Source organism: Macaca mulatta, chromosome 1 (genome assembly GCF_049350105.2).
Source record: "Macaca mulatta isolate MMU2019108-1 chromosome 1, T2T-MMU8v2.0, whole genome shotgun sequence".
Taxonomy (NCBI): domain Eukaryota; kingdom Metazoa; phylum Chordata; class Mammalia; order Primates; family Cercopithecidae; genus Macaca; species Macaca mulatta.
Window position 1 is genome coordinate 217,840,120 of NC_133406.1, and position 13,713 is coordinate 217,853,832.

General features: G+C 49.0%; 1 protein-coding gene across 16 annotated transcripts in view; it reads left to right on the forward strand.

The window, feature by feature from the left end:
• Nucleotides 1-444: 444 nt before the first annotated feature.
• The window catches only part of LUZP1 (leucine zipper protein 1), a 96,690-nt gene continuing 83,421 nt past the window's right edge, over nucleotides 445-13,713 (forward strand). For 5 of the 16 annotated variants that reach the window (XM_077970198.1, XM_015130524.3, XM_077970218.1 and 2 more), the window contains exon 1: nucleotides 445-903. The gene's annotated coding sequence lies outside the window, so the exon portion shown is untranslated. Of the gene's footprint in view, nucleotides 904-9,606; nucleotides 9,704-10,218; nucleotides 11,207-13,077; nucleotides 13,164-13,713 lie in introns of those variants that run through there. The other 11 variants (XM_077970179.1, XM_077970182.1, XM_015130531.3 and 8 more) reach the window with 6 other exon arrangements.

Here is a 13,713-nt window from a genome sequence, read left to right on the forward strand (position 1 = left end):
CTGAAACGCAGAAGCAGGATGGAGAAAGGCTGAGCTCTGGAAACAGGAGGCTGGAGTTTAATTCCTAGCTCTGTTATTTCGTAGCTGTGCGTCACTGGAGCTGCCACTTGGCCTCTGGTTCTGTTTCCTCATTTATGAACTAGGAACAACAGTTATCTTCATAGATTAAAGAACCCAGTGACGAAATATACCTGGAGCACAGTGGCTGGTATGTAGTAAGCACGTTATTTTATTAGTAGTAATATTTTTATGACGACCTTGGATAAGTCACTTCATTTTTCAAAGCCTCAGCTTTCTCATCCGTAGGATGGAGTTAACACTGACATCACGGGGTTGGAATCTTGCTGTGTCGTGGGGTCGGGAGCTGCCATTTCGTCTCTCCGCTTCCTTCTGGGATAAGTGGGTCGCACCATGCCCACTCGATCGCGGACGGAAACCAGCCCCGTTCGGCGCGCAGAGGAGGAACCTGATTAATAAGGACGCGATTTCCTGGCTGCGCTCCTGGGGAAGGAGGTTTGCTCTGGGTCCCATCCCCCGGCCGGTCCTGCTCAGGAAACGCGGAGAGAAAGCCAGGAACCAGGCCTGCCAGGCCCTGCGGCCCCTCAGCGCCGTCCCTCCTCCCCGGCCCTCGGCTGCAGGAAGCCGGCTGGCGGGAACGCCCTGCCTGGTGGGTGGGAAAGGCGAGAGCGCGCCCGGCACCGGCGGCTTCCCAGACCCGCGGCCGGCCGGCTGCGCGGAGCTGTCACTGCGGCAAACGGCGAACGCGCCGGCCCCCTCCCCCGCCTCCCGCACGCCTGGTGCAGTCGGCCCATTTGTATTTCACGAAGTGCTGCAGCCGGATTCATGGCTCACTGGCGCAGGAGGGGAGAGGCTGAGTCCTGTCAAGCGTCAGCGCCCCACCGGGTACGGAGCGCACGCCGTGGGGGCCGGGGTGGGGAGGGAAGGGCGTCCAGCCCTCTCTTTTGGGTGGTGAGATGCTGAGGCCTGAGGGTTTCTAGGTGAGTGTTCAAGGTCATGGCTGGTAAACGGCAGGGCCGGGATGCGACTCGGGGTCTGTTTCACCCTAAAGTTTGTGCCTCGCGTCTGTGGTTCTGCTCCAGGTTTTTGAGGTGTTTGGAGGGCGGGGGTTACATTCTTGCAGCACCTCAAGAACCGGAGTTCTGTACCCAGGGGCTACCGATGGCCTCTCAGAGGTCTGTGAACTCCTTGTGTAACATGTTGTGTGTGTTGCATTTTTCTTCGAAGTTCCAAAGGTGTCAGTGATCCAACAAGGGTCAAGAATTATAGCTCTCCGCAGGGTATGGTGACTCACGCCTGTAATCCCACCGCTTTGGGAGCTCGAGGTGGGAGGATCTCTTGATTCCAGGAGTTCGAGACCAGCCTGGGAAACATAGTGAGACCCCTCATCCTTACAGAAAATTTAAAAATTAGCTGGACATGGTGGCACATGCTTCTGGTCCCAGCTACTTTGGAGGCTGAGACAGGAGGATTGCTTGAGCCCAGGAGTTTGAGGCTGTGGTGAGGGGTGATTGTGTCATTGCATTGCAGCCTGGGCGACAGAGGTCAGACATTGTCTCAAAAATCGAAAAATCCCCAAAATTATAGCTCTCCAAGCCCGCTATGAGGACTCCAGCTTCATGAGAGGTTGAGGTTCCTCTATGTCTATAACCTCTTGAGAATATTTCTGCAAAGCCCCAGCTGTTACTCTGTAGCAACTTGGGGGCCTCTACAGGATCCCAGATCTTTCTACTGGATCTTGAGACTCTTTCTATAGGATCTTGAGATCTCTCTGGGGATTTGAGCTCTTTATGGGGTCCTGGTGTCTCTTTCTGCGGTTCTGACAATTTTACTATAAGGTCTGGTGGTCCTCCATGGAATGAGTTCTAAACCTGGGCCTCAGGACAGCTATGAACTCCCTGAAATTGTATGCAAGATTTTGTGGGTCTGTCTGTATAGGTGGAATTCTGGAGAGAGGTTTCACGGATTTCACCAGATTCTCAAAAGAATCTGTGATCCCCAAAAGCTGGGAAAAAATACTGCTTTAGTGCATTCATTTGAACAGGCCTTACTCCTTTCTCAAAAATAAAAGTCAAGGAAGTAGGGGGCCGGGCCGTGGTGGCTCACGCCTGTAATTCCAGCACTTTTGGGGAGGCTGAGATGGGCAGATCGTTTGAGGTCAGGAGTTTGAGACCAGCCTGGCCAACATGGTGAAACCCCATCTCCACTAAAAATATAAAAATTAACTGGGTGGAGTGGCACACGCCTATAATCCCGGCTGCTCGGGAGGCTGAGGTACGAAAATCACTGGAACCCAGGAGGTGGAGGTTGCAGTGAGCCGAGATCACACCACTGCACTCCAGCCTGGGCGATAGAGCAAGACTGCATCTAAAAAAAAAAAAAGTCAAGGAAGTAAAAAGTGGAGGAAATAAAAGACAGTGTTTTCTAGTAGAGTGTGGGCTTTGGACTCAGGCATTCCTGGGTTAAAATCCCAATTTCCCACTTACCAGCTGTGTGACCTTGAGCATGTTCCTTACCCTCTCTGAGCCTCCAGGCCACCTCCTCTAGGAAGCCTTCTCTGGCTCCTCAATTGAGTTAGGTCCCCACCCGCATCCCCCAATCCCTTCTGGCATCTCACCTGATTCTTTGGAGCACTTAATGGAATTGTTATTAAGTAACTGTATTTAATGTTATCCTGTTTCTCCACTCCTCCAGTCCAGGAAACTTGGGACTTTTGCTGTATTACAGTCTGTGTAGTGCCTGGCACCTGTTAGGCACTCCGCCATTTCTTATGAAATAAATAAAAGTGCAAAGGAATGGAGGGATGCAGGCCGGACACTGTACTAGGGGCAGAAAGGGATCAGAAATTAATAAGCATCATTCCTGCTGTTGAGGAAGTCCCAGGCTGGAGGGGGAAATAAGATGCAAACGAGGAAAACCGTCCTAAATGCGCTAATGGGGGATGAACACTAATCGAGGCAAACACTAGCAGGGAAAGCACCAAAAGATCCAAAGATGAGTGAGACCTAGTCCCTGAAGAGCTGAGATGCCTTTCCTTTGTATTATGTGTTACGATTTACAAAGCACTTAGCTTACATGCAATAGCTGGGTATACACTTATTCTGCAGAGGTGGCAAAACTACTGCAGAGAAGAGTTCAATGACTTGCCCAAAGCCACCCAACCAATAATGGCTGCCTGAGTGCATAGCTTATTTGCTTTGGAATATAGCCCATTTCCTCCTGGACTTGGGCTTTGATGTTGCACATGTCTTGGTTTAGATCCTACTAGATGTGTGACCAGTAAGTGACTTTACCTGTCTGAGCCTTGTTCCCAGTCTGCAAGATAGCAGCAATAATGACCCCCTATAACCTTTAAGAGATAGTATATGCAATATACTAGGAATAATGACCCCTATAACCTTTAAGAGGTAGTATATGTAAACTACCCAGCATGACTCTTGGTTCAGAATACAGGATCTATAAATGTTTGTGGAATGAATGAATGAATGAATGAATGAGTGAGTGAGTGAATGAAATACACGTAGTAATGGTTACCCTGAAACATGAGGGAGCAAAGGAATAGAGAGAACTTAAAATCAAGCCATTAGGGGGATGATAGGAGGATTGAGGGCGATTTTATTCCTTCCTAGTCTCACTTTCTATGATTCTTGGCAGACTTTGCACTGGCCTCAATCATACTGGGTAATCATTTATTGTTTGCAAACCAACAAAAGTGAGCCAACTCCAGCTTGGTTAGCTTTCTATTTATGTATATCTTTACTGCCTTTTTTCTGATGACACAGTAATACTACTCCTTGTAAAAAATTAAATTGCAGAATGATATAATGAGTGAAAATGAAAGCGCAAGTTTAGACATGGTAGACACAAGGTGCTGACATATTGTGATTCTTTGGAAGGTGTGGAAGGGGCATAGGACAGTGTGATGGTGAATTTACGTGTCAATTTGACTGGGCTAAGGGATGCCCAGATAGCTGGTAAAACATTATTTCTGAATATTTCTAGGAGAGATTAATATTTGAATTGGTAGATTGAGTAGAGAAAATTGCCTCCACCAGTGTAGGTGGGCATGATCCAATTCACTGAGGGTTCAACAGAACAAAAAAGAGGAGGAAGGAAAATTTGCTCTCTCTCATTGAGCTGGAACATCCATCTTCTCCTGCCCTTGGACATTGGAGCTCCTGGTTCTCAGACCCTTGGACCGTAAGACTTATACCAGCACTTCCCTGCCCACAAACCCCCATTCTTAGCACCACCATCTTTTCTGGTTCTCCACCTTTCAAAAGGCAGACTGTAGGACTTCTCTGCTTCCATAATCTTGTGAGCCAATTCTCATAATAAGTAGATTATATATATATATATAGATATGTATACTCCTATTGGTTCTGTTTCTCTGGAGAATTCTAACTAATACAGACAGGGAGAAAAAAAAATTCTGCCTGCTTAAACGTCTTTTTGTCCTGGCCTTGTCATGGTTCCTGGGACTTATATTAGGTGTCTTACTTTTGGCTTGTAGCATTGAAAGTTCAAATGCAACCAAGGTCTTGGGTCAGGGGAGGAAGGGAAAATTGTCTCAGCATGGGCTTTCCTGGAACCCCATGAAGAAGGAGATGGGATCTGTGGAACTTTCTATTGCAGTATGCACAGGTGGCTCAGATGCCCACTGCTGGTATACCTTGTAGCTGTGTTTTTACCCCCTTTCCCCTCTATAGCAAAGTCTTTTTTGAAAGTTCTCACTATATGCACAGACAGAACAGCAAAGGAGGCTGGACACAGTGTCTCACTGTGTAATCCCAGTACTTTGGGAGGCCAAGGCAGGTGGATGACTTGAGCTCAGGAGATGGAGACCACCCTGGGCAACATGGCGAAACTCCGTCTCTACCAAAAATACAAAAAAATATTAGCTGGGTGTGTGTGTTGGCGGGCACCTGTTATCCCAGCTACATGGGATGCTGAGGTAGGAGGATTACTCGAGCCTGGGAAGTGGACTTGTAGTGAGCCGAGATCATGACATGGCACTCTAGCCTGGGTGACAAAGTGAGATTCTATCTCAAAAAAAAAAAAAAAAAAAAAAAAAGCAAAAACAGAAACAAAACGAAACTCAGCAAAGCAAAAGAAAAAAAACCTGAAGTTTCTCTATTTAGCTCTTTTTTATTTATTTATTTTTTTAGAGACAGGGTCTTTCTCTGTCACTCAGCCTGGAGTGCAGTGCAGAGATCATAGCTCACTGCAGCCTCCAACTCCTGGGCTCAAGCAATCTTCCCTCCTCAGCCTCCTGAGTAACTAGGACTACAGGTGTGAGCCACCATGCCTGGCGGTGGCTCACACCTGTAATCCTAGCACTTTGGGAGGCTGAGGTGGGCGGATCACAAGGTCAGGAGTTGGAGACCAGCCTGACCAACATGGTGAAACCCTGTCTCTACTAAAAATACAAAAATTAACTGGGTGTGGTGTTGCACGCCTGTAATCCCAGCTACTCAGGAGGCTGAGGCAGAATTGCTTGAACACGGGAGGCGGAGCTGAGATCTCACCACTGCACTCTAGCCTGAGCAACAGAGCGAGACTGTCTCCAAAAAAATAAAAATAGAAATAAAATAAAATTTTGGCTGGGTGTGGTGGCTCACGCTTGCAATCCCAGCACTTTGGGAAGACAAAGCTAAAGGATCGCTTGAGCCCAGGCATTTGAGACCAGCCTGGGCAACATGGTGAAACCCCGTCTCTACTAAAAATACAAAAATTACCCGGGCGTGGTGGGTCATGCCTGTAATCGCAGCTACTCGGGAGGCTGAGGCAGGAGAATCGCTTGAACCTGGGAGGTGAAGGTTGCAGTGAGCCCAGATCGTGCCACTGCACTCTAGCCTGAGCGACAGAGGGAGACCTCTGTCTCAAAAAAAAAAAAAAAAAAAGAAAAAAATTTTTTTTTGTTTGTAAAGACAGGGGTCTCCCTCTGTCACCCAGACTGATCTCAAACTCCTGGTCTCAAGTAATCTTCTCACCTTGGCCACCCAAAGCACTGGGATTACAGGTGTGAGCCACTGAGCCTGGCCTATTTAGTTCTTTATAGTCTCCCTATTTTTCTATGCATATACTAAGCATATATTACAAATTATAACTATAGGGTCCTACTACACTTGTAATTCAGCAACTTACTCTCACTCTTTTCACTTAACAATGCCCAATAGAGACCTTTTATTGCCTAATCATACAAATCTATTCCTTTCCTTTTACTATATGGAGCCTCTTGAGGGCAGGGCTATTATTTAGCCCTACTTCCAGTCCAGAGTCCAGCATATGGGAAGTCTTGCTGGGAGGACGAGGACATGTTCAAATAGTAACAGCAACCACTACATCCTGGCATGAACTAGGTGCCAAGCTCTGAACGCAGCTCTTTCAGATGTTTAACCCTCACAGGCACTGTGTGAGAAAGGTGGTATTATTATTTCCATTTCGCAGATGAGAAACTGAGGTGCAGAGACCTAAAAACCCAAGATTACATAACTAGTAAGTGGCAGAGCTGGGTTTTGAATCCTGATCTTTCCTGTGCCAAAGGTTTTGCTATGAATAAATGAATAAGTGGTTGCTGGGATCATGGGTCCTGGGGAGAAAGTTCTTTCTTCAGAACCTCCCTGGTATGTCCTGGGTTCTTCCTTCCAAGGGTTTGTAGTACTTGGAATCGGCTTTAGCTCTTAGGAGCAACTCAGTAAAGGCCCTTCCTTTGCCTCCAGCAATCTTACGGCCATGCTTACTTTTCACAGGAAGTGGTGTTTTTGAATATTTTTTCTAAAAATAAGCTATAATTTATTAGGGGCCTTTGAGGACCAGGCCAGGCATTTCAGGACACCCATGTGCCTGCCTGCAGCATAGGAAATTAATCAGAACCCCAAAGTTCTTCCCCTCCTCCCACAGGCCAGTGCTCTGGAAATGCCCAGTGCCTCATTGCAGCTCTCCTAGAGGACTGCAGAGATGCCAAGGGCAGTTTAACACAGATCCACGTCTCTGTAAAGAAGGTGAGAGGAGAAAGGCACGAAGCAGAAATGGGTCAGCTGTGCTGCAAAGAACTCTCAGAGAGAACCCCACGCTGACCCCAGCTTGGAGGCATGCTGAATGACAGAGATGCCCTGGGGCATCAGATGTGACTGCAGAATCCATCTGGGGTCTGCAGACTTCAGTGCTGGTCTCTGTTCCAATGGGAATGCTTTGCAGGGCCACTTTCAGCAAGCCTCTTCCTTTCTCAAAACCCTAAAGTCTTCCACGTGAAATGATTTAGTGGATTGTAATGAGGTGCTGTGTGGTGTTACGAACTAGAAATAATACCGATGATAGTAATTATATATATATAATATATATAACATACAATAATTATATATATTTTTGAGACAGGGTCTCGATCTGTCGCCCAGGCTGGAGTGCGGTGGCATTATCATGGCTCATTGCAACCTCCACCTCCCAGGTTCAAGGGATCCTCCCACCGCAGCCTCCTGAGTAGCTGAGACTGCATGGGCACCACCAGGCCCGGCTAATTTTTGTATTTTTTGTAAAAACGGGGTTTTGCCATGTTGTCCAGGCTGGTCTCAAACTCTTGGACTCAAGTGATCCACCCACCTGGACCCAAGTGATCCTCCCAAAGTGCTGGGATTGCAGGCATGAGCCACCGCGCCTGGTCAATATAATACTATTGAAAATAAGAACTACAGGGGCCGGGCGTGGTGGCTCACATCTGTAATCCCAGCACTTCAGGAGGCTGCGGTGAGTGGATCACCTGAGGTCAGGAGCCTGAGACCAGCATAGCCAACATGGTGAAACACCGTCTCTACTAAAAATACAAAAATGAGCCAGGTGTGGTGGCAAGTGCCAGTAATCCCAGCTAATTGGGAGGCTGAGGCAGGAGAATCTCTTGAACCTGGAAGGCGGAGGTTGCAGTGAGCTGAGATCGCGCCACTGCACTCCAGCCTGGATGACAAGACAGAAAATTCATCTCAAAAAAAAAAAAAAAAGAAAGAAAATAAGAATGACAATCATATTGATTGTGGAACACTGTGCCTGATGCTTTCCAGAAAGTATGTTAGGTAATTTAAAAACAAACACCACAAGACTACATTATTATCCCCATTTTACAAATGAGAAGATAGGCTCAGAGACAGCCAGTATGACCCCAGAACATATGATCCCAGGGTTTTCTGGCATCAGAGCTTCAGCTCCACAAACATGTGTGGGTTCTGACCTCCAGGGAGTGCTAAGAAACAAATGGGAGGTCAGTTCGTTATAAGTTGTAGTGTTCATGCCCACGTGAGGGTTAAACACAATGTTATTGGGTATTCAGAACAGGGAGGATTGCCTTCTGGCTGGGAGAAGCTGGGAGGTGAGGCAGCAGGGGAAGAGCTTGAGCAAAGGGTCAAATGTGGGAAAGCAGTGGGTGTGCTAAGAGAAGTCTGGATAAACTTTGTGTGTGTGTGTGTGTGTGTGTGTGTGTGCGCGCGAGCGTGTGTAAAGGTAGGAAGTGATCATACCAGGCCAGGGCTTTGGCCTTTATTCCATAGGCAATAAAGAGCTTACACAAGCGATGTCTCAAGAGACCAACCATGCTGCTGTAGTCAGAGAGGAAGCAGCCCTCAGCCCATCTGTGCCCTGGCTTGTGAATGTTGCTGTGTGCCAGCGTGTGGGAGGGCATCGGCAGCGAGAGCAGTCTCTGGCTGTGTCCTGTACTCTGCTGGGTGTGGGTCTTGGGCTGTCTTCAAAGCCCTCCTCCTGACTTCTCAGGGCCCTAGGTGCTTTTTAGATAGTAGACTTAAAGGAAGTATGTCAGAAGTATCGGAGGGGATTTTGAGATCATCTGGTTATTCCCCCCTCCCATTTTAAAGAAGATGAAAGTCGGGAACATAGATAGGAAAGTACTTGTCTAGCGTCACACAACGAATGAAGAGCAGAACGGGGAACTGGAACCCATGCCTCCTGAGTCTGAGCTGAGTTCCTTCTCTGCGTTTGCGGAGTAATAGAAATAGCATTTGTTGAGTGATTATTCCATATCAGGTTCTAGGCTAAGCACCTTTCCATTGATTATCTCATTTAATCCTCACAACCCTTCAGAGTGCCCCGCTTTTTTTTTTTCTTTTGAGACAGGGTCTCACTCTGTCACCCACGCTGGAGTGCAGTGGCACGATCACGGCTCACTGTAGCCTCTACCTCCCAAGCGATCCTCCGACTTTAGCCTACAGGCGCGCGCCACCACGCCCGGCTAATTTTTGTATTTTTTTGTAGAGATGGGGTTTCGCCATGTTGCCCAGGCTGGTCTCGAACTTCTGAGTTTAAGCGATCCGTCCGCCTCAGCCTCCCAAAATTCTGGGATTACAGACGTGAGCCACCACGCGGGCCGAAAGTGCCCCTCCTGAAATCGGGAAGTCTTGTCTTCCATTTCGATTTCCCAGGGCGCCCACCACAGGACCTAGCTAGGGAGGCAATAAAAACTTGGTGGAGCCTAAGTCCTGGGAAGAGAAAAAAAGGACGGAGGGGGCGGGGCCTGCAGACCAATCCCGCCCATCACAAAGACCCCGCCTTCCAGACCGCTGACGTCACCACTTGGCCCCGCCCATCATTGTCAGTCCCGCGGAGCCAGAGGCGGCGCCGGTCGCTGGGAGCTGAGCGCCGGAGCCCTCCGCGGGCGGTATCGCTGTCCGGGGCCGCCGAGGTGAGGGTCCGTGAGGCGGCGGCGGGAGCGCGGCGCGGGGGACCGGGACGGGCGCGGGGAGCGGAGGGCGGCGGGGGTGGGGGGCCGGTCCCCGGTGAGGTCGGGGCACCCGCGGCCACGGGGCAGAAGAAACCGCGGGCGCAGCCGGGGAGGGATGGGGGTGTGGAGTTGGAGGAGAGTTGGAGTGGATTTTGGAGGAAGGGCTCAGGAGGAGACCTTTTGGGGCGAGACCCGGCACATGTTTGTGGAGTTGAAGAGACTCCGAGATTTTTCCTCGGGAGGGGGAGGGAAGGTTCATGAGGAGACTTCTTGGTGGGAGCGAGACTCGGAGGAGAAATGTTTGGGGCAGAGACGCGGAGGAGACATTTTCGAGGGGGCGGCGAAGAGTTTCGGGGGTCGAGTTTGGGGTTGGGGGAGGGGCGCGGTCCGGATTGGGGTGGGGGGCGGCGAGGCGGCCGGGAGGGGGCTGCGCGGGGCCCGGCGGGCACCGGAGGAAGGAAGTGATCAGACAGGAAGGGCCCGGGAGCTCCAGCAGGAGGAGGAGGAGGGCGGTTTGGGAGCCAGTCGGTCCGGCGTGCGGGGCCAGCTGCGGGCGCGGGGCGCGGGGCGGGCAGGGAGGGGTCTTGCGGCAGCCGCAGCTGTCGGCCGCGCCGGCCCACGTCCCGGGCGCTCTGCTGGTCTCGCAGCCAGACCGCTGGGCCGGGAAGGAATTCGAGGCATTCGCTTTGTTTAAGTTGCCAGTAGACAGTCCTTAGGACTAATTAATGGTGGAATCTGCAGGGGGACGCCGGCGAGCGGGGCCGGGGCCTCCCCCCGCCCGCCGCGGTGAACTTTCCGCAGCGCGGGGCCCGCCTCCCCGCGCACCCCCGGCCCCCGCCCAGCTGCCCGGGCGGGGAAGGAGCCATGGCTTCCCGGAGCGCAGGAATGAAGTGCGGTTTCTGGGGCCGGTGGCCTCTGGCTGCGGAGCCTGCCTGCAGGGAAGCCGGCGTCCCGGAGCGGCCGCGCTGGAGCTTCGGAGCCCCGTTTAGAGCTCTTGGAGGTGGCTGCGGTTTTTGTGCATAACCTTGGAGGAGCCTCTGCGATCCGAGAAAGACTATCTTGCTTTGGAGCATCTGTTTCTTCATCGCGTCAACCCCTTTCCTAACACTGCAGAGCTTGTTGTGGCTTGTTTCGGAAATGCCGAGGCCAGTGCTCACCCTTGCGGGTGGGAGAGGGGAAGAGAGTAGGCACCCCCAAAACCCCTGCAATGTGATTTCCAGAAGGCCAGAGAGTGCCTGCAGCTCCGCCGTCGCACCTTCACTGACTTGAATGACCTTGGGGGAAGGATTGCGCTGCGGAGCCCCTGGTGCCTTATGTGTCGTTGGAGGAGAAGATACTCTCTGGACCTCCCTGCCTTTTGGGGATGTTTTGAGGGGTGGGGTTTGGTCAGGGTATTTCTTTTACAAACGGCTGCTGTTCTGGCCTAAGGAGCTGTACTGGTGTCAGAGCCGGGAGAATTCAAATCACCTAGTAAGATCTGACTACCTCAAATTAGGGAGGGGTTTGGATTTTTAGGAGGACATTTCTTTTTTGGGAATCTGGACAGTATGTTCCAGATTGCCTTCTGTCACTTTGCAACTTTGGTAGTATGCATGTGGATAAATTGAATTACCCCCATAGAAAATTCTTCTCTTGTCAGAAATAATTGTTTTGCTCAGAATTCCCCTGGGGGCAGATTAAGGTTTTGCTCAATTTACTCCTAGAAGAATTTACTTCTAGAAGAATTTTCCAGGTTTCTAAAATTAAATCACTTTTCTAAACATAGTAACCAAAGTTTGAAAAACTGGAAGTAGTGAGCTGGGAAGGGAATGGGTTGGAGGATGAAGAAGGCAGCAAACACTGGTTCTCTGTTGGCCAGTGATTAATAATACGGATTGTTAATTAGCCTTCCTTGATTATGAGGTGTTTTCTTAATCTTAAATAATTTAAGACCAAGAAAAGGAACTAATGTTGTTTAGTTGCCTATTCTGTGCCCGGTAATTATGCTAGGTGGTATAGATCTTAGGCAGTCTTCCCAATAATTTTGTGAGGTGGTAGTTAGCATCCCTTTTTTTGTTTTGTTTTGAGATGGAGTCTCGCTCTGTCGCCCAGGCTGGAGTGTAGTGGCCGGATCTCAGCTCACTGCAAGCTCCGCTTCCCGAGTTTACACTATTCTCCTGCCTCAGCCTCCCGAGTAGCTGGGACTATAGGCTCTCCCCAACCCGCCCGGCTAGTTTTTTGTATTTTTTTTAGTAGAGATAGGCTTTCACCGTGTTAGCCAGGATGGTCTCGATCTCCTGACCTCGTGATCCACCCGTCTTGGCCTCCCAAAGTACTGTTTTTTTTTGTTTGTTTTTTTGTTTTTTGGTTTTTTTTTGAGACGGAGTGCTCTGTCACCCAGGCTGTAGTGCAGTGGTGCGATCTCGGCTCACTCCAACCTCTGCCTCTCACGTTCAAGCTATTCTCCTGCCTCAGCCTCCCGAGTAGCTGGGAATACAGGTGCGTGCCACCATGCCCGGTTAACTTTTGTGTTTTTAGTGGAGATGAGGTTTCACCATGTTGACCAGGCTGGTTTTGAACTCCTGACCTCAAGTGATCTGCCCGCCTTGGCCGCCCAAAGTGCTGGGATTACAAGCATGAGCCACTGCTCCGGGTCAGCATCCCTGTTTTATAGATGAACAAGCCAAAGGTCAGAAAGTAAAGTGACTGTCCCAAGTTCACACACACAACTAGTAAGAAATGGCGCTGGAATTCAAACCCAGGTCTGTTTCTCAGGTCTGTGGTTGTCTCTCCACTGTGCACACTGCCTTTGGAATCATGAGACCTAGTTTTTTGGCCTTTGACTCAGCCACTGGGTGACTGTGGGCCCTAGAATAAGTCAGTTAGGTCTGTTCTCCAATAATATTGCCTTTTGTTTCAGCAGTGTTGTCAATATGCACTTGAAGTGTGCTTTTTTTTTTTTTGTAAAAAGACAGACATACAAGGCTGTAGTAGTGGTATGTACTATATGCCGCTAGGTGCTTGCTTATTTCTTATGATGGAAGCATTTCTGTTAAAATGGAGAGTACCTAAGTGATCATATATTTCATTTATGTAATGGAAGTTGATGGATAGCTAATGGCCCTTCCAGTGTAAAGCGGCCATCATTAAGGTAACATTGTCAGAAACAGAACCATTTTTCATGTAATACAGCTTTCAGGGACAGTATCAACTTATGAGTAAAGCACACTACAGGTAGGACCCGGATAGTCCAGGCTGAAAGATGTGGTATAAACTTTGATGCATATAATAGATGCACAGCAAATATTTGATGAATGAGTGAATGAATGTAATGAATGTATTCCTTTTTTTTTGGAGTGCAGTGGTGTGATGATGTCTCACTGCAACCTCAACTGCCTGGGCTCCAGTGAGTTTCCCACCTTAGCCTTCTGAGAAGCTGGGACCACAGGTGCGTGCCACCATGCCTAGCTAACTTTTTTTTTTTTTATTTATAGAGATGAGGTTTCCCTGTGTTTCCCAGGCTGGTCTCCTGGAACTCCTGGGTTCTGGGGATCCTCCAGTGTCAGCCTCCCAAAGTGCTGGGATTACAGGCATGAGCCAATATGCCCTGCCCTGAATGCATTTTTTTTTTAAAAAGCTTTATTGAGGTATAATTTACATACCATAAAATTCACCAATTTTAAGTGTACAATTTGATGAGCTTTGACAAATGTATACAGTTGTATAATTACCACCACTGCGTTTATTTTTTTAAACTGTGTGTTGTCTTTTAGGAATTGCGTAGCAGATTTATCCCTGGAAATGTTGAGGTTTCTATGCTCAGATTCAATACTGTGAGGTCAGAATGAATATTAGAGTGTTAATATGCCAACTTGGGAGGAAATAGGAAAACCTTAGGTATTTAATGGTGAGGTAAATGGGAAGAATAAGAGGGAGAGACATTTATTGGATTAGGGGAAAGATAAATTCAGGAGGAAGTAGATTTTAGTTACTTTTAA